At 43.3% G+C, this 27632-nt stretch overlaps 1 long non-coding RNA gene across 1 annotated transcript in view; it reads left to right on the top strand.

Annotated features, from left to right (window-relative positions):
• Window positions 1-27632, top strand: part of LOC310710921 — a 525357-nt gene that overhangs the window by 248828 nt on the left and 248897 nt on the right. Inside the window, exon 2 of the long non-coding RNA XR_014528305.1 lies at window positions 19682-19799. This is a non-coding gene — a long non-coding RNA (uncharacterized lncRNA). The remainder of the gene's footprint in view (window positions 1-19681; window positions 19800-27632) is intronic.

Below are 27632 nucleotides of genomic sequence, written 5' to 3'. Positions count from 1 at the left end.
TGCACCCCAAAGTCTGCATCCTCTCTAAATCCACCGCCCAGACTGGTAAATTATATGTACATTCAGCTGAACATGCTTAGAATCTGTAATTGGGACATTCACCTGAATGTATGAATAGCACTCATTCACACTTTGAGCCTCACCACTCAAAGCTTGAGGCATGGGAGTGGCAAGAGCACATAGAGCCTTGTGCTCCCTCCACACTTTATTCCCACATAAAGGTAAAGGGACCCCTGACCATTAGGTCCAGTCGTGGCTGACTCTGGGGTTGCAGCGCTCATCTCGCTTTATTGGCTGAGGGAGCTGGCGTACAGCTTCCGGGTCATGTGGCCAGCATGACTAAGCTGCTTCTGGCAAACCAGAGCAGCGCACAGAAATGCCGTTTACTTTCCCGCTGGAGCGGTACCTATTTATCTACTTGCACTTTGACGTGCTTTTGAACTGCTAGGTTGGCAGGAGCAGGGACCGAGCAACGGGAGCTCACCCCATCACGTGGATTCGAACCGCTGACCTTCTGATCGGCAAGTCCTAGGCTCTGTGGTTTAACCCACAGCACCACCCGTGTCCCTTTAATCCCACATAGATTACCCTAAATAAGGAGAGAGAGAGAGAGAGAGAGAGAGAGAGAGAGAGAGAGAGAGAAATCTGCTGTCAGAACGTCATGCCAGGAATCTGGGAATGGGGCCAATTAATTATTAGAATCATAGAATTGTAGAGTTGGAAGTGATCCTGAGGATCAACTAGTCCAACCCCCCTGGAATTCAAGAATATGCAGCTGTCCCATATGGGGATCGAAGGGCTGGCAACACCAGCTGCCTGGTTTATTTGTTTTAGAGAATTATTTAATTTGGAGATTTTGGTCTGGTGATTGGAAGTGCAGTGCAACATATGCAGGGCTCCTGCCCCCCCCCCCATTGGCATGTGAAGCACATTTTATTATTATTATTTTTAATATTTCTATTGGAATCTTATTTACAACATAACATAACCCCCCCAATACACAATCCAACCTCATTAAATGTGAACATAACATACAGTGAGCATAACATACAACAGTACAAACAGCGAAATAAAAGACTTCCTTTATCCAGTATCTGACCTCCTTATTTACTTCTTATGAACTGTTTCTTTTATGAATAATTATTAAGATTTTTCTAATTGTAACTTAAATATCCACAAAGTCTCATGTAGACGTTAATCGAAACAAGTCCAGGTATGTATTTTAGGGCACTGTTTTGTGAAGTATTCTCTGCATTTTCCCCATGCTTTTTGAAACTCTTGACTAGTGTGATCTCTAATTGCCTCTGTTAATCTAGCCAGTTCAATATACTCTAACAGTTTGTCTTGCCATTCCGTTTTTTGTTGGCACAGTTCCCTCTCTCTCCCCCCCCCCCCCACTTTTTAGCAATTAGGATCCTTGCCGCTCCTTTGGTATAGAGGAATATTTTCTGACCTTCTCTTGCTATACCTGTGTCCATTATCCCTAGTAGAAAAGCGTCTGTATTTTTCATAAAGTTATACTTAAACATTTTTTTAAGCTCGTCATATACTGTGCTCCAGAAGCTTTTGATTTTTTTCACAGGTACACCAAACATGTATAAGTGTCCCCTCTATTTTACCACACCTCCAGAAGAGATTTCTTTTTGTCTTATACATTTTAGCTTTTTTGGTAGGTGTTAAGTACCATCTATAAAGGCATGTGAAGCACATTTCATTAGGGCGTGTACCCAGGGATGAATGGATGATTGATTGATTGATTGATTGATTGATTGATTGATTGATTGATTGATTTCAACAAAGGAAGAAGGGAGGGGAAGACAGGACAAGACAAAGGAAGACAAAGATGCATAGAGGCAAAAAGAGAGCAAAACAGTCACAACAAAGTGTGGTCAAGAAGCCAAAACAGGAGGGTTTTTTTCCTGCGGAGAAAAAGACCATGCCAAGCTGACCACGAGTGAAATATACTTGGAGTCGAGAGTGGATTTCATGCTCTTTATTCAGCTCATAGTGGTGAGGAGAAATGGAAGTTCCCCCAGAATGTCTGCCTTATATACATTATTTACACAATGGGCCCCATTCGATTGGCTAATTCCAGGATTCTCCGGTAGGCCAATCAGGTTGCGGGTTCCCTTCCACCTGGAGCTGGATTGGGTGGCTCCTGTGGACCAATCAGACTGCTGCATTCTGGATCCCATTGTTCTAGGACCAGTCAGACTGCTGCATTCTGAATCCTATTCAACTCAGTACATAACAAGTGGCAAGTCAGATCTGGAGATTCAGGAGTGGGCTGCTCCTCTTCCTTGTTTGCCCACCACAAAGGTCTCTGTCTACAAAAGGTGGCCATCAGAGCTCAGAAGGGGATGGAACCATAAGGCAGAGAGAGAGAGAGAGAGAGAGAGAGAGAGAGAGAGAGAGAGAGAGATGCGGGCGGAAGAAAAAGGCTGGAATTGATCTGCAGCTTCTGCCTGCAGAGGAGAAAGTGTCTCCGCCCTTGCTGCCACTGCTGGAGCCAATCGCCCCACCGCTGCTTCCAGAGACAGACCCAGCACTCCTCCTGTGGACACCTATGTTTACCCCTCCTGTGGTTTCCAGCAGCTGGTATTTAGAAGCATTGCCACCTCCAGCTGTGGTAACAAAGCATAGCCTCACAACTTTGTCTAATCCTCTTTTCAAGCCATCTAGGGGGGTAGCCATCACTGCATCCTGTGGAAGCAAGTTCCATAGTTTATGAGTTGCATGAAGGAGTACTTCATCATCATCATCATCATCATCATCATCATCATAGACTTTTATTGCACTAGCCGTAGGCCATGGCATCATTCAGAAAAATGGCAAAAGGAAAAACAGCAATAACCATAAAAATCATCAGGCACCACACATACAATATAACCCATGTTCACAACTACAGTGGTACCTCGGGTTAAGAACTTAATTCGTTCCGGAGGTCCATTCTTAACCTGAAAGTGTTCTTAACCTGAGGTACCACTTTAGCTAATGGGGCCTCCCACTGCTGTGGCTGCCACCACAATTTCTGTTCTCATCCTGAAGCAAAGTTCTTAACCCGAGGTACTATTTCTGGGTTAGCGGAGTCTGTAACCTGAAGCGTCTGTAACCTGAGGTATCACTGTACTAAGATTGTTTGTTACATAAAATAGAATAGCAGAACATTCTCTAGTAAAATTAAATATCCGAATCCCCTTTGCAGTTGACCGCTATTTTATCTAGTTTTTTCCTCCTGAACGTCTTAGCTGCCAACGCATAGAGTGCTACTTTATACGTTACAAAGTCATCAGTATCGCTCAGCAGCCATTTCACCCTTTCCACCCTATTCAAGTGAGTTCCATTCGGAAACAGGGGTTTTATGAATCGGTCTCTTGGGTCTATATATAATGGGCACTGCAATAAATAGTGGCACAGGTCCTCCACACAGGGTTGCCCACACAGACAAAGTCTCTCTTCATAATGTACTTTGCTGTAGCGTCCACCCAACACTGCCAAGGGCATCAAATGGAATCATAATTCTGTGAAAACGATTCTAAGCACAGCAAGTGGGAGCTTTGACAGGTAACTGGTCTGGGTAGGCTCCATTTTAATAAGTGGGAACAATGGCAAACTCTTGGTAGAAGCCATCATGGTTAGATCCCTTTCTGCATCGGACCTAAAGAGACAATCTCTTAAGTGCTTCTTGTCCATCTTCATAGTCACCTGAAAATCTTGTAACTGATTTTGGGAGTATTTGTTTTTTGTCTGTCCCGAATCTTCCATCATTCAGCTTCATGGGATGTCCATAGGTGTTAGTGGTGTGAGAGAGGAATAAAGCTTTTCTCTGTTGGCTTTCTCTATGCTATGCATTGTTTCATAAACTTCTGTCATGTCGCCTCTTGCTCACCTGTTCTTTAAATTCAAGAGTCCCAAATGCTTCCACCTTTTTTCATAGGGGAATTGTCCCCTTCTTCATAGGAAAATCACATACCACACCCTTGATTATTAGGGCTTCCCTTTTCTGAACCTTTTCCAGGTCTACAATATCCATTTTGAAGCAACGTCGCCAGAATTTGCATAGGTGCAGAAAATCAAACTGCACTGAGCTGTGTTGTTTTCGTTATTCCTTTTTAAATGACCAAGCAGTCTTAGAAAGGAACAGGAATCACCACAATATTGATCACTGGTCAAACAGAGATAGCTTGCAGGTAACAGATTGGGTTATCTCCTCCTCAAAAGCCGAAAATGGTTGGTATAGATAATGATCTGTACACCATAAAAAAATTATGCAAGCAATTTATTTTTATTTTAAATGGTGTGTTTTTTAATAGCAAAAGCTAGCACAGCATGTCCTCTGCTTCAAAAACCCTCCAGTACTGATCAGTGAAGCCTGGGAGGCATTCTAATCCACTTGGCTAATTAAGCAGAAGCACTTGGATTTAATCCGATTAGTGCGCTCCCTCCCACGTGTGTTCATTCTACACTCTGTGTCATACGTCAATGGCTATGGGCGCTTCCCGTTTCAGCACCAGTTTGGGTAATAGGACATATTTTGCAGCTCTCAGGTTCTGCTGGAATGTTCAAAGAGCTTCCCCATTTGGTGAGCCCAAAGGCATAGTGTGTGGGGGGGGGCAGGGGGCGCACATTTCTGAAGGTGCACAACCAGGCACCTCCACGACAAGCTCCTTCATAGAGGCTGGAGCCACAGGGAAGCAAGCCGTGCCATGCTTGGGCCTTTGGGGCTTGGGTGGCGATGGTGCCTCTTTCTCCTTGTGCCTGGTGAAGAGGTGTCCACATGTACCTAGTGGCGGAGCTTCAAGGTTCGGCGGGGGGACGGAGAGCAGGTGGGGGCATGGCTGGTACATGTCCTGGGGGTGTGGTGCACCACCTGCAGGGGTGTGGCACATGGCCTGGGGGTGTGGCACACCGCCTGCAGGGGCGTGGCACCCAGCACAGGGGGGCAGCTGTGATGGCACCCCACTGGGATCATGCCGCCGAGGGTGGTGCGCTTCCCCCACACCCCTGTTCCTCCGCCAGTGCATGTGCCCCACCTCTGGTCCAGCCAAGGCAGAGGGCTGATTGTTTCATGCAAGGTATACAGGTGTGTTCTGTCTTGGCTGGTTTTTTGTTTTGTTTTGGGCAATGTTTTTCTCACTGTTGTCCTCTGTGAATCTCAGAAATGTAGAGTTGCAAGGCACCCAAAGGTTAATATAGCCCAACACCATCCAATGCAGGAATCACAGCTAAAGGATTCCTGACATCCAACCTCCGTTTTATATTATTGTTGTTTGATTTGTGGAAGGGATGTGGGTGGCGCTGTGGGTTAAACCACAGAGCCTAGGAGTTGCCGATCAGAAGGTCGGCAGTTTGAATCCCTGCGATGGGGTAAGCTCCCGTTGCTTGGTCCCTGCTCCTGCCAACCTAGCAGTTCGAAAGCACATCAAAGTGCAAGTAGATAAATAGGTACCACTCTGGCGGGAAGGTAAACGGCGTTTCCGTGCACTGCTCTGGTTCGCCAGAAGCAGCTTAGTCATGCTGGCCACATGACCCGGAAGCTGTACACCGGCTCCCTCAGCCAATAAAGCGAGATGAGCGCCGCAACCCCAGAGTCGTCCGCGACTGGACCTAATGGTCAGGGGTCCCTTTACCTTTACCTGCCTGATTTGTATTGTATGTAATGTATCATTGTTGGTTTGTCTGATTAAATACATTTATTTTATTTCATTTTGTTTTGAAAGGGAGAAGAAACCTGGGCTGAATCTTGGAGAGGATAAGAAGCCGGAGAATGGGTTTAAAGTCAGAGCATCACTTTACTAGTGCACTGGGAGAAGTGAATGATCTCAGCAACAGAGTACTGTTCAGAGGAGAGGGTACCAAAGTGAGACAACAAAAGGATAGAGAGATGACTGTGATATTCTCAGCAAGGAGTTTAGGGACACAGGAAGTTGCTTTATACTGAATCAGATGTACAAATGTCAGAGAATTCTGAGGGAAGCTGAAAAGGAAGCAGAAATTGCTGCAAATTGCACGTTTCTCTGTTGCCAGGAATGCAGATCACTGGAGTGAATTTTGGTTCATAGCCATTTACAACATTATTGGGGTTTTGGTCTGCAAATGCAAGATTGGGACTTTTGAAACATTGTTTTTACGCTTTCTTTACCTTGAAACGAATGCAAGTTATGTAAAAAGTTACCTAAGTTACAAAACTTATATTAAATGGTGGACAATGAGAAGAATTAGAGTATTTGGTGGAATCCAAACTAGCAGAACAGAAACAGCATTTATTATAACTAGTGCCGTACTCTTGATTCTTCTGAAGCCCAAACCAAATTGGCCGCATTTGAGGAAATCTGAGCTTCACCCAAGTTGGGTGGAGACAGCCCCAGATCCCCACTGGTTAGGCATGGCAGTTCAGGGTGATCCAGAACTATCAGCAGGTAGAACATCAGGCAGGAAGCAGAGGTAGACGTTGGGAGTTCAGGCAGGAAGAAGGAGAAGAGGGGAAAAGGCCCGGGTGAGTACAAGGAAGGATCCACTGCACAGGCTGCATCTTCCTTGGAGAAGTTGGGCGGTGCATGCCTTTGAATGCTGAGTGCAGGATGCTCCTTCAATAGTCACCTTCCCACCTGACCTCTTCTTCCTCCCACCCAATACCTGCCTCTCCTTCCTTCCCAGTGACCTACTCCTGAAGTAGCACTCTACAAGACTGAATCCTCTGCTCAACAGCTGTTGAGGAGAGGATTTGATTCTGCAAGGTGGCAGGCACTTCTTTGCAGGATTGACCTCACCGCCCCCACCCCACCCCTGCTCTCTCTTGTGTAGGGCGGAGAAGAGAGAGCATCTCCTCCCACTTTCCCCCCTAGCCCATACGTTTAATTGGGGGTTTTAGAAAACCTACTTGAACATTAGCCCCCACCCCAGAATTGATTCAGGGCTGGATCTGGGGTGGGACAAGTGGTCCCTGGACTGGCCAGGGTCATTTCAGTTCAATGTGTAGCCCCAGATTGGGGAGCCTGGATCAGAAGTGGGGGTCTGCACAGCCCTAATTGTGTCTGATACGGATTGGGGTGAAATTGCTGCCTTCTTACATCTATAGACTCAGACCACAGGTCCAGCTAGCTGTCCTAAACCCCAGCATGCTCTGGAGTAAGTCCCAATAGTCCCCTGATGTCCCTTGAGTACCTCCTAAGCCCCCAGCCTCCTCTTCCCCATCTTTAGCTTGTCCCGGTGTGTACCAATTATGGCTATATCCCTTGCCAGGATCCTCTTTCCCTTCCTCAGCATCCTGCCAGTTCAGAAGACTAGCTCAGGATTGTTTCCATGGACTGGCAGTGGCTTTCTAGGGCTTTAGGCGGGGGACTGAACTAGGGAGCTTCTGAATGCAGAGCAGAAGCTCTAACCATGGAGTTATGACCCTTCCCATCTAGGCTAAGCCTTGTCACACAGATGACTTCTGGATGTGCCTTTGGCCTGAGAGAGAGCAAGCCTGAACTATTTTTTGCCGCCTTCAAATCCTTACAGCCCTCCAAGCATTTTCCCAGGCTCCTGGCAAAAATGGAAGAGACAAATGTTGCAATGCACTTTTACAAATACCTCGTTCCCCGAGAAGTATATTGTGCTCTCTGTGTTTTATAGACACTTTGGCTTTCTTAATGACATAAAAGAAGACAAGCTGCCTGTCTGGATATACAGCACAGATTGCCTCCTTGTAATGATTTGAAACCTCTCGCTCTTCTGATGTTAATGTCACTTTTAATATTTCAAATGCATTAAGACACTGAGCCAGCAAAGTTTAAATTATGTCTTTACATATTTACAGTCGACCTGGTCTCTCCCTGCCCCCACATTATTATTTTTTTTTCTTTTACCCAATTGTATCAGAAAGGTGCTTTAATTTTTTCAAATAAATATAAATGGTAATTTTAACATTTGCAATAGTAACTTGATTTCATCTGATTTTCGGGGAGTCACATGCCCCATATTTTACAATTTAGAAATCCAGTTTGAAAATGTCAGCTTTCATGAGTGGGTTGATGTGTCATTTAAAGCACACTGAAGGTGTGTATGAGATAAGAAATAGGGGGACTGAAGAGGCATTTAGAGGTGATTTGCATGAGAGGTGTCGTTAGAAGTTGTCTAAACTGACGGCAGAGAGGCCTGCTTTACCGTCATATGGAAATAACAGCCTATAACAAGAGCCAATGTCATCAAAACAGAATTGCATTCTGAAATCCAATGAAAAGCAACCATTTAATTTGGTTCATTGACAGCTAGTCCAGTGGTGGGTAGGTGGGAATCAGTACCATTTTCCATTCAATCCAAGTTTTCCATGCAATATTTTCTCACCTCCAGAAGGTGCCTGCAACAACAGTAGCTGGGGATAGACACATCTTGTCAGTCTCAGTTTCTCACGTTGCCAGTATTGATTCCTGCTCACCACATTTTCTGAAGAAGTTTGAGTTGCTTATTTTGAAACTGCACACAATTATATCAGTAAGTGCACTTTTCAGACACACTTTCTCTTTTTTTTTCTTTTTCTTTTTGGCAAGCAGGTTTACCTAATATGTCCCATTAGTGTATGTTGTCTTCAACAATTAATGCAACTCAAGGCACACTTTCCCTTAATATACTCACCTTTGTACACATTGGGAGTGGGGTGGGGGCTGGCAGTCGTAGAACTGTGCCACAAAATTCAGAAACGTAAAATTTTGAATGACAACTGTGGTTCAGTTTGTGTATTTTTGGGTGTGCATTTATTTTGGGGGAAGTCTGCTGAGGTAAGTTCACATTGCTGAAGCAGGTGCATTTTGTGGCCTGTGGAAGCAGCTTGTAGAAGAAAGTGCAATGGTTTCTCACCCCACAGGTGTGAACATATGTAAGCTGGACATGCTTTGTTGTTGTTGTTGTTTAGTCATTTAGTCATGTCTGACTCTTCGTGACCCCATGGACCAGAGCACGCCAGGCACTCCTGTCTTCCACTGCCTCCCACAGTTTGGTCAGACTCATGTTTGTAGCTTCGAGAACACTGTCCAACCATCTCGTCCTCTGTCGTCCCCTTCTCCTTGTGCCCTCCATCTTTCCCAACATCAGGGTCTTTTCCAGGGAATCTTCTCTTCTCATGAGGTGGCCAAAGTACTGGAGCCTCAGCTTCAGGACCTGTCCTTCCAGTGAGCACTCAGGGCTGATTTCCTTCAGAATGGAGAGGTTTGATCTTCTTGCAGTCCATGGGACTCTCAAGAGTCTCCTCCAGCACCATAATTCAGAAGCATCAATTCTTCAGCGATCAGCCTTCTTTATGGTCCAGCTCTCACTTCTATACATCATTAACATGCTTTTTAGTTTGTTCAAAAATAACCACTCACCCATCTGAGGTAGGTGCCATTTGCGGCCCGGCGCACAGCACCCCCGATCTTCTGGGAGACACGCTGGTTGGTTTTAGCTGGCCCACCTCCCAGCATCGCAAAGCGTTGTGGGTTCCCACCAAACTCCACTTTGAATAATTCTATCCACGGTGGCGCTGGGGGCAGGGTCACAAGACCGAACCAAGAGTGAGCAGGCTTCACTCAGGTTCGTACCAATGGCTTAAAAGGGGGTGGAGATGGTGCTTGGCGTGCAGTCTGCTCTAGAGCTTTGCCCACTCTCCCCTAGCTCTGATCTCATGTTTTCTTGCAGGTTAACCAATTTTATTCCAGATCATTGGCATTGCTGCGGTCTTTATGATGGTTGCTGTTGAAGAGCTGGGAAGGAATTTTCCCTGCTCCACAGGTTTCGCCTTCCCAGTAGCAATTGTCACAACTTTGGCAGTGGAATCCTTTAGTCTATTATTCCAATAGGGGGGCGTGAAGTGGTGGCTCACACACTCTTGCAGTGGCGTTTTCAGGGTTCAATGAAGGGAGTCACTGGCCTTACGCTGAAAGGTTGTCAGTGAACTTCCCAAATCTGGCTGTGTAAACATGCGTTTTGCAGTTCATCTTCTGATCTGATTAATCCTGCTGAGCCTCAATGCCCCGTTGTGAGACTGAGAGGGATACACACCCGATGCCTAAGCCGAGGTTTCCTACATCTGAAATTTAATAAAGTTGTGGCCATGTGTGTTTTATTGCTCTCGATCTGTCGCCTGGAGGGGAGGAGGTCTCTGCCTGGAAATGCAATTAGGTTCAGTAAGGGGTCAGCAGCCAGATGGCCATGTTTGAGGATGACACCCAGGGCCAGATTTAGGTTTGATGAGGCCCTAAGCTACTGAAGGTAATGGGGCCATTTATATGTCCAGCTGTCCTTTGTCAACAATAATTTGTTGCAGTTTTTGTGTTGAATATATGCTATATGGTAATTTATGGACCTAATAGGTATCTAAAGCCATGCAGAACATAGACATCCTATATATAGAAATGAGCAATCCGGTGATATTTTAGGGAGCAGGCAAGCAGGCTGGGCCCATTGCTTACATCATAGGAGCCCACACAACACAAAACACTGTTGCTGTATATAGGTTTTATTTTATTTGTTTTTTTATCTTATATTTTGGAAATATACATCCAGTTGTTTTTTCTTTTACATTTTTGGGGGGCCCCCAAGAGAGTGGGGCCCTAAGCTATAGCTTGTTTAGCTTATACATAAATTTGGCACTGATGACACCCAATTATTCAGAGTGGTTAAAAAATAAAGAGGGATTGGAAAAAGTTCGAAAATAATTCATTCAAACTGAGTTTGAGTTGTAGGATTTGTAGCAGCTTTTTGTCACAGGAGGGTTGAGAATGGGAAAGAAGTGCAGGAGAAAAGGTTTAAACATTTTCTGCCCCATTGTCCCTGCTCTGATCAAAATCTGTGGCCACTTCAAAGTGAAAATTTCCTCCTTTGGTGATTTTCAGGCAGCAATATCAAAGGAACCGATGATATCGGGTGATATACTGTCAGCAGGATCATGAACCAATATATTTAATAGGTTGCTGGCAGAACTCATTTTGACACTTCGGTCACATCACCCCTCCACCAAGCATGGCTCTTAAGAAGAGCCAGAGACATTCTGAAGAACTCAGCCATGCTGATTGGAGTTGGTGGGGCATCTGCTTTGCATACAGAAGGTTCCAGGTTCAATTCCTGGCATCTCTAGAGAGAGACTCTTATCCAAAACCCTGGAGAGCCACTGCCAGTCAGTGTACACAATATTAGCTTAGGTAGACCTATGATTTAATTCAGCCCAAGCTTGCTTTCTATACCCTCTCTTCCCTTCCCTTTCTTTAACAGATCTAGTTTTCAGGGGAAATCTCAAAGAAGACAAAAGCCCGTGTCCCCCGAAGGCTTAGGAAAAGAAGCAAACAGTAACACACTCAAAGCATGTTATTTAAATTAAATGTCTGGGTGCCAGAGACTCTGACAGTATTAGCATGCACCTCACAACAAGCCGGGCGACTGCAGATGGAGAAACAGAAGAGCAAAAGGTGTGAGAGGGCATGAAGGCAGACTGCATCAGGAAGGATGAAAGGTGTTGACATTTCGCATGCCAGTGTGGCAAATTTTATAGACATCTTTGGCAGCTTGGACAAGCATCGCATGCTGCCCATTCCTTGGAGAGCCAGGCAGAGAGGGACACACAGTTTTGGTCCCTTCTCTCTCTCCCCCCCCCCCCACCTTTTCAACATTATGCGCTGGGTCTTACACAACATTGCTGGTTTTGTTATTCCTAGCCTCCAGCACTCAAATTGTGTCACGCTGCTTTTGATTTCAAACTTAGTCTCATTTTATTCTGTCCAGAACTCCTGAGCATTGCAGTGACATCACCCGGAGAATAATGAAAGCCACTTTGAGTGAGTTTATAGGATCATGCGGATTTGTTTAAATTCTCTGTCTTACGTGTGGGCATGATTGTTTGTCTCTGAAGCTGTGGGGGGTGGGAATGCCTCCTACCACCCTTCAAAGCAATCTGTTTCCTAATGAAAGTCCTCCCACATAATTGTCCTCTTCTGTTTTGCTTCCTGCATAATCATTCGATTGTGTAAAAGAGTCTCATCTATAAAACTGTTGAAGTTTCCCACCTGAAACTCCATTCCTGTCACAAGAGATTAAATGAAAGACTAGCCCTTTCCATAGGAAGCCTCTGTGTTTCTTTCTAGCAGCTAATTGCTGTGGCTTGCCACTAGATGCTATGATAGTTGTGTTAGCTGTGTAAACAGTGCTACAGTGACAACTAGTGACAGAAATGAGTATTATTATAAATACAGCAGGTTTAGTTTCCCAAAGGCAATAGGTGAATTAGAGGATCTTCTTTTGGTCTGTAAACTTATTCATTTACTAGGCATGGACAGAACAAAAATAGTTTGCTGTGGAATGTGTGTGTGTGTTGAAGGATTGTGTGTTTGAGAGGGAAAGCTAGCTTTATGATAATGGTACATTCTTCACCTGCATTGTAATAGCAGCAAATTAAATTTGGGCCATTAGCAATCAGAAATAGACAAAGACTGTTCAGATAACATCCTGTGATAGATGGATTGAAGAGGAAACTGCATTCTTTTAAGGGATACTTTAGGGAAACAGTTTCCATCATAGACTCATGTTTTCTTTCTCTCTAGTGTACATTTCTGCATTCAATTATAAAATGCAATTATCACAAGCATCAATTTATGCTAAAATTGCCCTCGTTAATAGTTTTAATATATTTCAATACATCTTTGGTTTTTGACATTATATCATAAAACTCTTTACATGCACAATTGAAATTGGCTTTAACTTGGTAACTATGTCTTAACGAAATCTGTGCTAATTACTTGCTTTCTGCAGTCTCTAAGGCAGCTTGACTTATTCTGCTAATTTGCTGGCAAGGAGGATTCTTTTTGTGCTGACACTTGTAGGTCAAAGGCAGGGGGTGAGAAGAAATCTAATGATGGGGGGGCAGTATAAGCAACTGTGAAGTTTCACCACTAAAAGCACATGCTTCAGCCTGTAGGGAATTGAGAGCTAGAGATGGGGAGTGCATGAGAAAGGTCTGAACCCCATGCAGATGTTTTCCTCCTTACGTTGAGACTCTGCAAGCAAAAGGACTCCCTGGTGGCCCTGTCCACAACTGTGCACACTTCACCTGCCCTGAAGATGTACACAATTGGCAGAACACCTGTGAAGGGGTGGATGTGAGCATAGAATCTCAAATGAGTAGACATCGTAAACAGACACAGTTCCTATTCTCATGAAAGTCTACCAGGGATAGTGCTGAATGCTTTATTTTATTTTATTTTTAAAAAATCAAAATCCACCCCCAATCCAATCATTAAAACAAAACACACACAAACATCAGAGTTGTTTAAAAATCTGAAAACAAACAAAATCAAGTTGGGGTTTGGGATGGCAACTGTATCTTGCAGCCCAGAGGCTGGCAAAAGTGCTCACTGTTCAAATTGTTGGAGCTGATCTGCCATTTCCAAAAGGAAGGAATGCCTGTAGGCAGCAGAAGAAACAAAATGGATCATTGGCATTCCAATGCTGATACATTTTCAGGAGAACATGTGTGTGTGTGTTTAAATCAAACTATTGTGCAAAGGTCGAGATTCAAACTTAAGATTGAAAAAATGAGTAACTGTGGAAAGCTGAAACTGGCAGATTTGACAATCCTTACTAAATTCATTACCAAAAAAGAGGAAATGGATTTATGTAAGCTTATTTATATGTATAGATGCAAATTTGGAAATCATTTATATACTATAATGAGAAATAAAACATATTTCCCCCATATTGGGGAAGAGGTGACCCAATGACCCATATGCTTGTTGATTTTTATTGCCAAGATGCTACTTGTTTGGCATAGTCACAAAAATGAATATGACCTAGAAGTCATCTAGTCTAACCCTCTGCCAAGGCAGGGATCCTGGTCCCTCTCCTTATGGTTCTTCTATCTTTGAATACAAGTTTCAACCCTAGAGTAATATTTTTATTTCTGCTGTTTGGATTGAGAGTTGTCCCAAAATGCCTTTCATTTCCAAATCCTCCACCTAACCTTCAATTAAAGACCTGGACTTAGAAGGTGGGGCTGCACTTTTGAAATGTCTTTTGGATTGGAAAAACTCATTAAAATCACCAGCTAAAATAAGAGGGAAGAGATCAATACCTGAGATAATGACACAACTGTTTTTAAAAAGATAAATGTGGTTCATCATGATTAGGTGCACAGATATTTGCAAGAATAAGCTCCCTCCCCTCATATTTAGCAAGTAATATAAAATATCTCCCTCCCAGATCAATGAGGGAGGATAAAAGGACAACAGGAAGGGCTTTGTGTATTAAAATTGCAATCGCCCCCTCCCCTCTGTCTTCTTGAATTTCCTGTACAATTGGCTTCTCCTAGCAAATGTTTTTGTATCCTGTCATTTGTGTCAGAACAAATGAGAGCTGATCGTAAGTCAGCTGTTTGAGCCTTGTTTCTTTTTAAATAACTCAGGATCTGCTTTCATGTGTGAGGTCCATTTAAACCTTTTATTAAAAAAAAAGTATTTGCATTTCTGGCCCTGAGAGTTACAGATATCTACAGCAAACTCACTTCACTTGGAATACTGTGTACAGTTCTAGTTGCTTCACCACAGAATGGAGATGTTGAGCTGGGGAAAGGTTCCAAAAATGGCAACCAAAATGAGCAAAGGGATGGAGCGACACCTCTGTGGGGGAAAGTTGCAACATTTGGGGCTTTTTACTTGAAAGAAAAGTAAAAAACATACACCGTCATGTGATAGACAACAATCCCATGACTGCAGACACGGAGCAGGAATCTTAACATCCTCCCCTGATTCATGATCTGTGTTGCAGTCATCAGTGTAACTGCAACAAATATACAGATGTCATACACACAGTATACCTCTGTATCACCCGTTCCACCCTTGGAACTACCTGCAACTGGACTGGCCTTAGGCCGTACCATCTTGCACTTCTGACTAGTCTTGGTGTCATAACCCTTCTGACTATCAGGAAGTCTCACACCTGGCTTTGTTGAGACTCGAATCCTAGCTTTGTTCCTCTCTGAGGAATCAGTGTTGGAACACACAGCCTTTGTGCTGCTTCCTTCTCCAAGGAAACATTGTCCACCCTTACAGCCTTTGGGTGTGGTTTCCCATCCCTTGAGGACAAACCCTGTACCCCTTTCAAGACTCTGGGTTCTAAGACCTGTGTTGAGCCACTAACCACAGCTAAATCTGCAACAGCTGTGTTAGCAAACTCCTGAGCATACCTGGTGGGCTTCTCACCCTTCGTAGCTCTTTCTGCTCTGTGCATCAGCCGCATCTCCTCCACTATATCAGTGGAACTCACCTCAGTGCAGCTGCTGGATGGTTAAGTCCAGTCAAAGGCAACTATGGGGTTGCGGTGCTCATCTCACTTTCAGGCCGAGGGAGCTGGTGTTTGTCCACAGACAGCTTTCCGGCTCATGTGGCCAGCATGACCAAACTGCTGCTGGCGCAACGGGACACCGTGACAGAAACCAGAGCACAGAGAAACACTGTTTACCTTCCCACCACAGCAGTGCTTTCTGCTAGGTTGGCAGGAGCTGGGACAGAGCAACGGGAGCTCACCCCGTTGCGGGGATTCGAACCACTGACCTTCCGATCGGCAAGTCCTGCAAACATGTGTATATTAAATTCACCCCAAAATGCTAATTAATTTCCATGGGCACTTAAATAGAATCACAAAGTGATGTGCAATCTGGTTCAGCTCATAAAGCTCATTTGCACATGGAATGTAATTTTTAAACATTTTTTTAAATCCTCTTCTTCAGCATCTGGTCTACCCAGGGATATTGGGGACAGCCTTAACCTTCCATGTGTTCAGTCAATACCTGAACAAGGCTTTAAGTGTCATGAGCGACAGGGTGAGTGAACCTGAGTGCTGACTCCTCCTCTCCGCTTGTGGAACTGAAAAGATGGCTGGACACCTCCCATGGTGTCGGTCCCTAGTGATGTAACCTGGGCGTGTTTGCCTGATCCCTTCCGTTGCTTGAAGTGATGGAGCTTCTTCTGTTGGCACAATAAATACTAACTCCTCTTGGCAGGTTTACCGATGGGGCTGTATGTATCTGATTAGTAATTGAATGTGGGGGGTCAAGGGCTTATTCAATTGAAAAATGATCCCTGACAGATTGTTAGAACAGCACAACTCCAACAGGAAAACAAAAGGCAACGAATAATTGGATCTTGCCAGAGGCTGGAAATAAATCACTCCAAATGGGCCGTCTGCTACCTGCCCTCTTGTGCTGCTCTAGGGGCTCAAAATCCCACTCCTCAGATAAACAGCATTTGCTTTGAGTTTGTGGGTGAAACGGGGATGCCAGCTTTTCTAACCAACACAGTCTGAACACAACCCTTGAAATACAGTAGGAGAAAGAGTTCATTAGCTTAATATTGACAAATAGATGTTTGATTTCTTTATGGGCAGCAGGCAAGGGGGAGATTGAGTGATAGAAAACAATTTATATTTTTTTATGATTAATAAAAAAAATAATTCTGCCACAAGATGTACCTGTCACCTATGCTTTTAGCTGTTCCCATTTTATCTGTAAGCTGCCTTGAGTTTCTGTGAGGTTAAAAAAGGCAGGGAATGAATGAATGAATGAATGAATGAATGAATGAACAATCACCCACTGGGCTTAGAAAAAATTAAAGCAGATGGGTCTATCAACAGCTATTACCCAAGTTAAGAACAGCTGTCCACTGCCTCATGTGGTAAGCTTCATAACAGCAACTTCTTCGTAAAGTACCTCCTGACTGGATGTATGGGCAACTGCCCCATATGGGGAACTGTAGAACTATAGCTTCTTAGGGAAGGTCCTTCCAATTCTGGTTTGGTCCCACCCATCCAGGCTTCCCATTGGCTCCCCCTGAGCAAGAAGAAGTATAAAGGACTTCCTTTTCCAACTAAGTCTTGCATGAGCATCAAGAGCTGGCTCCATCTAGTACATCTTGCATTTCTTTGGTCCTTACTCCCAGCTTGTTCTCCAGTTCTTCCTTCTGGTTGCCTTCAGATCCCAATCACTCTCGGGGCCTAGTTTCCAGTTGCTGGTTCTCTCCAAACCAGACCCAAGGACTGTTGCCTCCATGTCCTATTCATATGCTGTCGTTTTTCATTCTCTTTTAAGGGGTGCTTGAGGACTTTGGAGAAATTCCTTGGAAGCTCTACCTCAGAGCTGCAGAGTGAATTGTTGGAAACAAATAACAAAAACCCCACACATTTATTTGCAGCTCCCCATGAAAACGTCTTGTAGTGTCTTACAATAATAAAAGCACACATAACATAAATTTTTAAATACATCAAAAATATATTTTTTAAATTGAGCAAAAGTACTCATCCTGAAATATTATAAAAAGGAGAATTCCTGCTCCACCCTAAGTGAAATAAAATAAGTTAAATGGATGAATAATCCCCCCATCACTTTCAAGTGCTCTTCAGACAACCTTCATTTGCTATAAATGAGCTGTTGAGGCAACCAAGGAGCAAAGGAAGCTCAAGGAGGTAGTACAGCCCATGGATTCTTAAAGGAAGAACACACACAACCTTCAGCCACAAGCTAATTCTAAGAAGGTAAATGCAGAAGACCTGCATGAGCAAGTTCTGGCATGTACTCACCTCTTTCCCCAAAGTCCAAGAGAGATTTATTATCAGCCCTTGCCTGTTAGGTATCATTCATCAAGAAACAGGAAAAGGATGCAGATAACTTTAAAGACATTTTCTATGAGTTCTGGGTGTGGTTTTCCAGGCTAATTAGACACAGCTGGTGATGTGTATAAAGAGAGAAGAAGTTGCAGTTTGCAACTGCCTGCAGAAAGAGAACACCCACATGCTTTGTGTTTGTTCAGTCGTAGTAAAACTCTTGTTTGAGTATATAAAAAAATTTAAAAAATTGTCCAGTAGCACAGCCGTTAGGTTTACCATACTCATTGAGTCAATCACCCATCTCCTACTACCCTCCTGAGAAAAACCTCACCCTCCCACTATATATAAGGGTCTGGTGACTTCTGTTTCAGTGTATCTGAAGAAGTGTCCATGCACATGAAAGGTTATACCAAGAACAAGCTTAGTTGGTCTCTAAGGTGCTACTGGACAAATTATATATATATATATATATATATATATATATATATATATATATATATATATATCGACTGTGTCAGACCAACACGGCTACCTACCTGAATCTAGTTTGAGTATTTACACCAGTATCATGGTTCTGTCATCTGCCGCCAGAGAAAATTCGCATCCAACATTGCCCGAGTACAGAGACGGGGAACCCTCCAGGCCTCTCTGTGTGGCTCTCAGGCCTGTCTTCAGGCCAAGTTTCTCATCTATCATGCTTTGCACCCTATAGGAGTCTTTTTCCCTGGCTGGAATGTGTCTTTGAACTCAGATGACTCTTGCTTGTCTGGATGGAGGACAGAGAGCGGTTTGCAAATGTGTATGGATACTTGCCTAATGTCCATATGTGAAATCCACATCCGTTGCTTGCCCACTTTGGACCCATTTACGTTTTGTCTCTGGCCCTTCCCTCCACAAGGGAATGCAGTTCTTGAGTTGAAAACACGTCCCCCAGCCCTGTCTTAGTGAATAGTTGGGGGTGGAGGAAGAATGAAAATATTGGCACAGTGCTAAATTATATGAGATACCAATTTGTATGTCACAGCTCTCGATTACGGCCCCAGGATCCGCATCTCTTCCTTTTCAGAGAAAGGAAATCCGAGCCATCTATTAAGAAAATAAATCAGAGGACTAGAGAGAACATTTGTTTCAAGGTGTGAATCAAATTTCCCTTAGGGGAAGAAGGACCAAATACCTGTTTTGTCATTACAGCAATTCATTCTTCTTCATATGCATACATTTATTTTCTACACTGCATCATTGTCTGGTTTTGAATGATGTAAGGATCCGTGGATGGAATGATATGCCCAGCTTGCTTGGAACTGAAATCACCACATCAATATTCAGGATCTTTGTGTGAGCTTAAATGTGGATTAAAAATGCATTAATGGGTTCCCCCTTAGATAAGTTCCTCCCTCAGTATATCAAATATTTGAAAAGAATTTGGTATTACCACCTATTGTCTGCGAAGGGACTGAAGGTGAGGAAAGGAGTGTAATTGAGGGTTTAACGGAGTGTTTCCTCTGGTTTGTTCAGCCCAGGGGTGCCTGATGGGAGAATTGTTTTTATAAGTTTATGGACAGCATCTGAAAGCTGTACACCTGAGATGCATATTCCCTGTGATAAATATCTGGAACACAAAGTAGGTCTGAGAATATGATTGAAGGTCTCGTGAGCTTTCCCATAGTTTAATGTACTTTCTGGATAATTTTCTAGACCAAGAATGTGGAACGTCTCCACCAATCTGAGCATTCTTTTCTTAATGTGTAGATCAGTCATCATACTAAAGTTATGGGCTGAACTAGGCATTACATTGGCTACATATCTGTGTCTTCACCAACTGCTTGTGTGAGAGAATGAGATGGGTTTGATACAAAGTAGGACTCTAGCATGGGGTAGATGGATTGTACTGCTTATCCGACCCCAACAGGGCCTGATTTAGGCTTGATGGGGCCCTAAGCTACTGAAGGTAATGGGGCCCTTTATATGTCCAGCTGTCCTTTGTCAACAACAAAGAGTCACTGTTTTTTGTGTTGAATATATGCTATATGGCAATTTATTGACCTAACAGGTATCTGAAGCCATTTGCACATGCAGAATATAGGCACCCTATATATAGAAATGAGCAAACCAGTGATATTTTAGGGAGCAGGCTAGCAGGCGGGGTCCATTACTTACATCATAGGAGCCTACACAACACAAAACACTGTTGCTGTATGTAGGTTTTATTTTATTTGGTTTTTTATCTTATATTTTGGGAATATACATGAAATGAAGGACATGAGGCAGGAGTTAATAATGCAGGTGAGCTGCGCACAGGTGAGCTGCAAGCAAGCTGCCGGCCAGTTCTGTGGAGGCTTCTTTTATTGACATAATATGCAAACCCAGGCAGATACATTTTGGGCTGTGACCTTTACACATCTTCCAGTCCCGAGATAGTGGGGTGGTACAAAGTTATTTTGGCACCTGTTTTCCCCTTGCACAGTGTATGACGAAGGAGACAAAGGTCACAGACAGGACACCACAAACTACTGAGATCGCAAAAGGTTAGACAGAGAGCAGGATGTTCAGACAGCTGTGGCTTTATCTGTGAGGGAGAGTGTGCCCCACACCCCAAGGTCACGCATGCAGACAGCTGAGGCTGCCTGCAGGTGGGGAGTGTGCTCCGCACCCAGCGATCATTCCTACATATACATCCAGGTTTTTTTCCCTTTAAATTTTTGGGGGGCTCCCAAGAGAGTGGGGCCCTAAGCTGTAGCTTGTTTAGCTTATACGTAAATCTGGCACTGGACCCCACTGCCACAACTATGGTTGCAAACTGGATTGTGTTCTCCTCATTTGCATAGGGGAAAGGAATGAGGAAAGTGAATGGGAGTTGTTGTCCCCCACCCCCACTGCAAATTGCAAAGGGGCGTCTTGATCCAGATGTGAGCCACAGTGTGTGAGGGTGACAGAATTAAAGCTCCATATCCCACACTAGGGTCCCAATCCAGACCTGTAGCCATCTGCTGTGCCTGTCAGACAAAGGCACAGATATGCAGCTATCATAAGATGTGATTTGTCCCATAGCCAATTTTCAGGCTATCCCACAACTGAAGGAATTCCAAACTTCACAAGACAGTGGAATCAGAATCATGCAAGTGAAATTGACCTACAAATGCTTTTTAATTTGCAAAAGATGATCTGTCCACTCAAAACTGCAGGCAGTGAATTCCCAGAGCCACAATGCATAGCTTAATTCTATGTGCATGTCCATTTGTATTCATGCCTTGTGGTATTAGTGATTTATGTGCACATCCATATCATGTCAATGGAAACTTGCAGGAAATTGCAGCTGATTTTAAAGAGCTCATTCAGCCTCACAGCTCCACAGCCTATTCCCACCAGCACCCTCTGGGTCGAAGATGCAACTTTGTGGATCTATGCCTGGATTATCTACTGCTCTAAAAAGCAGAGTTTATTAACTCAGATTGCTGGTATGGAGGTGCTAGCAGTGCTCACAGGCAGAAGAAGTGATAGCATCTGCTTTTCTCTTCTTTTTGCCAAGCACTGAGGCTATTGTTTGTTAATAGATTACTTCTGAAAAGCTGCTCATAAGGGACCTTGGGAGTTTCAGAGGTAATTAAAACTCTGTCTATGCAAGAAGCAAGATCTGATTATTTTTCTTCCAGAGAAAGCAGCTTTTGAAAGAAAAAAACAACAACCCTGAAAATGGTAAAAGTTTATTTTCTCATCTTGGATTCAGGGTTTGTGGACTATAATTCACATTAATATGCATTAATCAGGGATTCTAAAGCTGTACTTTTGGGGAATTTGCACCTCTCCAAATTTTGCGCTGTATTCATAAAATGCAAATGACATACAAGAATGCATTATGTTGCAAAATATGTGTGTTATGTAAAATTGCACACAGAAATGTGTATATTGGGGGGAAATGCAATAAAATGCTAATTAACTTCCACAAGGGCTTTTTAAGAAATGCACACTAATATGGAGAACTTAAATTAAGATTGGTAAAATGAAAAGCTGAAATTGACATATTCACCCATCCTTAGCATCAAGATACATTGTAATGTATACCTTAATATGCATATCCTTTAGCATTTTTATCCTATGATTGTTTCCAAGGTGCTTCTCTCCCCACACTCCTGGATCACATTTACTAAGAGGCTCCAAATTTCATTATATAGTTTGTCCACAACCTATTTCTATACAATATTAGACTTGCCAATGAAGTTTGCATTCACCACCACCACCACCATCAACAACAACAACATAGTAATTAGGCAGAATAGAGCAAATCCACTACTTTGGTGTTCCCCATTCACTATAATGGGGCTCTTTGACCCCTTTGATCAAAGTGGCTTGTATTTGCAGGCACAGGAGCTCCTCCAGGGTGGGTTAAGTCAGCCAAATTGCCAATAAATAGGTCCAGTGGCTTTTTGTTGGGAACGTAAAAGGGCTAAACCTTTTTTTCTCAATGTCTTATAGCAGGGGTGGCCAATTCCCAAGAGACTGCGATCTACTCAGAGTTAAAAACTGGCAGTGATCTACTAGTGATTCTTAGGGGAGCCAAAGTTGTTGAGCTTCTTTGGGGGGAGCCAGTGATCTACCAGTGATCTACTAGAGGCAGCCAGTGATCTACCAGTAGATCACAATCTACCTGATGGATGTGCCTGGATTACAGAATGCAGAATGGAAAAGAAATTGTACACATTTGCTCAGTTTGCATAACTGCTATTGATCACAGAATTGGAGTTGTCTGTCTGTGTATGTGTAGCAGATTTTTTTTTTCATGTCAAAGTTGCTGAGCTTTTTTTAGGGAGGAGGAAGGCCCATTTTTAGGGGTTCTGGTCAAAGTTGTTGAGCTTTCTTTCTTTAGGGGAGCCAAAGTTGTTGAGCCACTGATCTACCACAGACATCCAGTGATCTACCAATAGATCACGATCTACCTGTTGGGCGTGCCTGCCTTATAGGATAGGCAGTAGGGATTTTCCTCTTTCTATTTCTTATTTTAAAACAATTAAGAGGAGGCCGAGTGATGTGTATTATTGCTTGTGCAGTTTTTAGAAATGTGCTGCTTCATACTGGCCTCTCTCTTTTTGGGTGCTTGTATCCTCCAATAGACCTTGCAATGTGGGGCGATACAAATTCTTATCTGTGGAGTTCTGAGGAGCTGCTTTTTGTTGTTGGAGGCTTTGCTTTAAATAAAAATGTAAATGAATCTTACAACCTTTTAAAAAATCAACTCTAATGCTGTACTTTGACAACAATTCAGTGCTCAGCAATCAGCATTTTTGGACAGTCTTATTTCCTGCAAAACACATTGACCTAGAGCAGGCTTCCTCAACCTTGGCCCTTCAGATGTTTTTGGCCTACAACTCCCATGATGCCTTGCTAGCAAGACCAGTGGTCAGGGGTGATGGGAATTGTAGTCTCAAAACATATGAAGGGCCACGGTTGAGGAAGCCTGACCTAGAGAAAGATACTCATAGTGCTACTTGGTACAGAAATGACAGTGTGACATGAGGCTTTGTGGGGGCCCTGATCCAACTGAGGGGGTATTGACATCATACTTTGATGCAAGTGGGGAAGAAGATCCATAAATCACCCCAACAATCCTTTTTCTTCAGCCCATACACTGAGCCAATGAACACCCACAATGTCTCCTCCCTTCCCACTCTTCTAATCCTCAACTCCGCATGTACCTCTTGAACATGTATACAGATGCCTGAATGTGTTTGTGTAACAACATGCCAAGGCAGATGGGCAATAATATTTCATTACTGATCAGAGATGGAATCTCAGATATTAAAATACATTAATAAAGATTATTTTTTCTTTTAAAAAAGTAACAGACTCTAATTTAAATTGTCTGTGGCAGGGACCTAATTTCCAAGTGAAAATTGCAATAATTAAAAATTCTGTTATCGACTTAGACAAATATATTGCACATTGGCAATATAGATAAAAGTGGAGGCAGTCGGTAGTAATGACAAATCGATTTCATGTAGTTCAAACAAGCTCCAGAACAACCCTGGTCTTTCTTCATCTTTTCTTTTCCTTTATTTGGGTGGGGAGAGGGGAGAGCTTCTACGTCTCCTCCTCCTCCACCACCACCACCACCACCACCACCTCTTCCTCCTCCTCCTCCTTCCTCATTCTTCCTTCATTCTCTCTCTCTTTGAGAGCAATCATCCATTAGCGTGGTCACGTTGGAGTTGCTGCAAACAGAATCCTTGATCTGGACCTTGTGCGGAGTAGAAATGAATGAGCTCTCTCCCCAAAAAATAGATTTACAAAGCTTTACTGACTGCAAAACCTTCTTAAACTAGTTACAAAATAAACATTGAAAAATACGAAGTAATACAATGCTCTTTAAGAAAACTGGCAGTGCAATCCAGTCTTCTTTAAGTCCTTAATTCAGTTCAAGAACTATCCTCTCTCTATTCCCAGAGAGAGATCTGAAGCAACTTTCTTGTGCAGCAGTACTGACCTGAGCTCTTCTAACTGCTGCTGGCTCCCACTACTGCTGAGTTGCTGAGCTCTCATGTTTCCCAGGGATGAGTAATCATTTAGCATACACACCGAAAATGAAAATCGCCACATTTACTTAGAGTTTAACTTCCTGCCTAATGCAAACCTCTCTGCAAATGCAACACTTTACGTAAGTTGTTTTCTTTAAAAAAAAACAAAAAACAACAAAAACCCAACTTCAATACATACAAACTTTGCAATTTATTCACATTAAACTTATGTCTTTAACAGGTCAGTTGGCTTCTCCAAGAAAAAACGACAGTGGGAGTCATTAAAGAAAATGTTTGAAGCCATCTATTTCTTTTCATCTCTACGTGTATGCAGATGTTGGTGAGAACAACTGAGAATCACTCTTGCAACTCCTGATCTTGACCTCTGTGCGGTTTTTTGATCTGCCAAATTTCAGATGACTAAGTTCTTCTGAAGGTAGGATAAATATAGAGAGCTCAGGAATTAAGGGAACCAGAGTAATCCCAGCCCCAGCCCATGCATTCACTGGCCATGTAAAAATCTTCATTGGTAGCAATGCCAGTCTATCTGTGACAGCCTAAATGTTTTTTTCTATATACTTTTTGGTGTATGAACTGCGAGATGGATTACTTTAAAACATATTCATGGAGGATAATGGCATTGATGGCTACTAGCCTTGAAGGCTATGCTCTGTCTCCACAGCTAGAGGCACTAATGCTTCTGAATACCAATTGCTGGAAATGGTAGGAAGAGAAAGTGCTTCTGTGTTTTGGTCCTTCTTCCAGCTTTCCCACAGGCATCTATTTGGCCAGTGTGGGAATAAGATGCTGGACAAGATGGGCCATTCGCCTAATCCAGAAGGCCTTGTCCATGGGTAGGCAAACTAAGGCCCGGGGGCCAGACCCGGCCCAATTGCCTTCTAAATCCGGCCCGCGGATGGTCTGGGAATAAATGTGTTTTTACATGAGTAGAATGTGTCCTTTTATTTAAAATGCATCTCTCGGTTATTTGTGGAATTCGTTCATTTTTCTTCTTCAAAATATAGTCCGGCCCCCCACAAGGTCTGAGGGACAGTGGACTGGCCCGCTGCTGAAAAGGTTTGCTGCCCCCTAGTTATGTTCTTATGTATAACCATTACTGATGAAGCTTGAGGGGTGATGGTTTGAAATGCAAACTCAAAAGGGGGTGATTACTCTTTAAAAACATATGTTTATTCATGTGGCAGGAATGCACCCAGTATTCATGGGAAAACGTTGCACGATCTCTTAGAGCAGAGGTTTCCACAGGTCGATCGCAATCTACCGGTTGATCGTGGGGTGTCCTTGAAGGAGTGTGGTGGAGTCTCCTTCTTTGGAGGTCTTTAAGCAGAGGCTTGACAACCATATGTCAGGAGTGCTCTGATGGTGTTTCCTGCTTGGCAGGGGGTTGGACTCGATGGCCCTTGTAGTCTATTCCAACTCTATGATTCTATGACCCTGGCCCCCCAAAAAGCTCAACAACTTTGGTTCACCCTCCCCCCAAAACAGTTCAACAACTTTGAGGGGTAGATCACTGCCAGTTTGTTTTTTATAGTGGGAGTAGATTGCAGTCTCTTGGAAGTTGGACGTGCCTGTCTTAGAGTAATCAAATGAATATTTAACACGTGGCATGATAAAAGTCTGTAATTTTATCAGGACAAGTTACTTGTTGTTTACTGTTGTAACAGTTGTTTTCTCAAAATTTATCTTCCGTACCATGAAAACAACAACAACAACCAGTATTTGAAAACAAACTAACAAACACATATATATTTATTTATAATAAAACATAGCCAAGTATAATAAGATATGCCTAATTACAGTAACAAATTATGAGTAGAATCCAACCGTTTGTGCATTTGGTCAACTAAAAGTGGGGTCCATTTACAACACCTGCTTCTGTCAGAAAGCAGCAATATCTGTCCTAATCCAGCAAATAAACCCTTCCCATTGCAAAGAGAGATGAGTGCTGTCTTAACTCTGCACTTTGCCAGCATCCTTGTTTTTCACCCGCTGCATCTCATAGTGTCGTTTTCTGCACTTGGCGTAGAAGCTCAGTACTCATTTTCTAGCCATTCAACATTTCCAGATGGATGTTTACAGAGTGTAAATGGATCTGGTCAGTGCTCTTTTTCCCCCTGGTGGTACGCAGGGGTATGCATACCCCTAAACATTTTGTGAATCTAAGTCTGGTCTCATTGAGAGGCAATATTTCAATATGAGTAGAAAAATGAGAGTACCCCTAAACATTTTTAAGGGGGGGGAAGCACTGGTTCTGGTATATTTCGCATCCCCGGGATGGGGTGAGCACCTGTTGCTGTGTCCCAGCTCCTGCCAACCTAGCAGTTCAAAAGCATGCAAGTGCAAGTAGATAAATAGGTACCACTGCTTTGGGAAGGTAAACAGCGTTTTCATGCGTTCTGGCAGTCGTCACGGTCCTCCGGGCGTTAGTAGCATTTTAGTCCTGCTGGCCACATGACCCAGAAAGCTGTCTGTGGACAAACGCCGTCGCCCTCAGCCTGAAAGCGAGATAAGCGCCGCAACGCCAGAGTCGCCTTTGACTGGACTTAGCCCAGGCTTCCTCAACCTCAGCCCTCCAGATGTTTTGAGACTACAATTCCCATCATCCCAGACCACTGGTCCTGCTAGCTAGGGATCATGGGAGTTGTAGGCCAAAAACATCTGGAGGGCCGAGGTTGAGGAAGCCTGACTTAACCATCCAGGGGTCATTTACCTTTTACCTTTTACCTATGTGAGCCTGAACTTCAAAGCCATTTGATTTGAAAGGGGAAAGGGGTGGGGTTCTATTGACTGCTGGTTGAGGCAGGATGATGGCTGTAAAATAAATTGAAAATAGAATTGACACACATTGTCTGGTCTCGTGGGTTTTTCTTTTGTGCTTCCCTGGTGGAAAATTAATTGCTGCCCTGTAGGAAACAATTCAGATATCCAGGGGCTCTCAGATGTATGTTCGTTTATTTATTGGAATATTTACTTTGTTTCTCTACCCAAGAAAATGTATTGAAGATCCCTAGGAAAGCCAATGGCATTCACAAACACCCACCACCCACCTCAAAACAAGGTAAGCACAACAAAAAGCCTGAACCCCAACCACGAGAATTTCACCAATATTTTCTCCCCCTTTTGCCACAGCACTAGAACAAACATATGCAAAGCTGAAATGGAAAAGAGATAGCCTCTCCTGGCAATCCATAGCAGCACCTCTATAAAGATTCTGTCTGACACTGACCTAGAGATGAATGAATATATCCATTTCAATTTCTCTCACTATCTCAAACCATTCAATTCCCTACATTTCCACATCACTTTGTGACTATTAGAAAAAAAAACACTCATAGAAATTAATCAATATTTTCATTTAGATTTATCCTAATATACACAGTTTTGCAAAACGATATCCCCTAACAGATCACATTTTGGGGGCATGTTATTTTCACCAATACATGGATTTTTATGCACCTGGTTTTTGTAGTTTTGTGAACATTATTTGACTGGATCGTTCCAGTGCAA

The sequence above is a fragment of the Podarcis liolepis genome (genome assembly GCF_965112155.1).
Source record: "Podarcis liolepis genome assembly, chromosome: 7".
Taxonomy (NCBI): Eukaryota; Metazoa; Chordata; class Lepidosauria; order Squamata; family Lacertidae; genus Podarcis; species Podarcis liolepis.
Note: the sequence above shows the minus strand (reverse complement) of the source record. Positions and strands in the feature narration are given on the sequence as shown.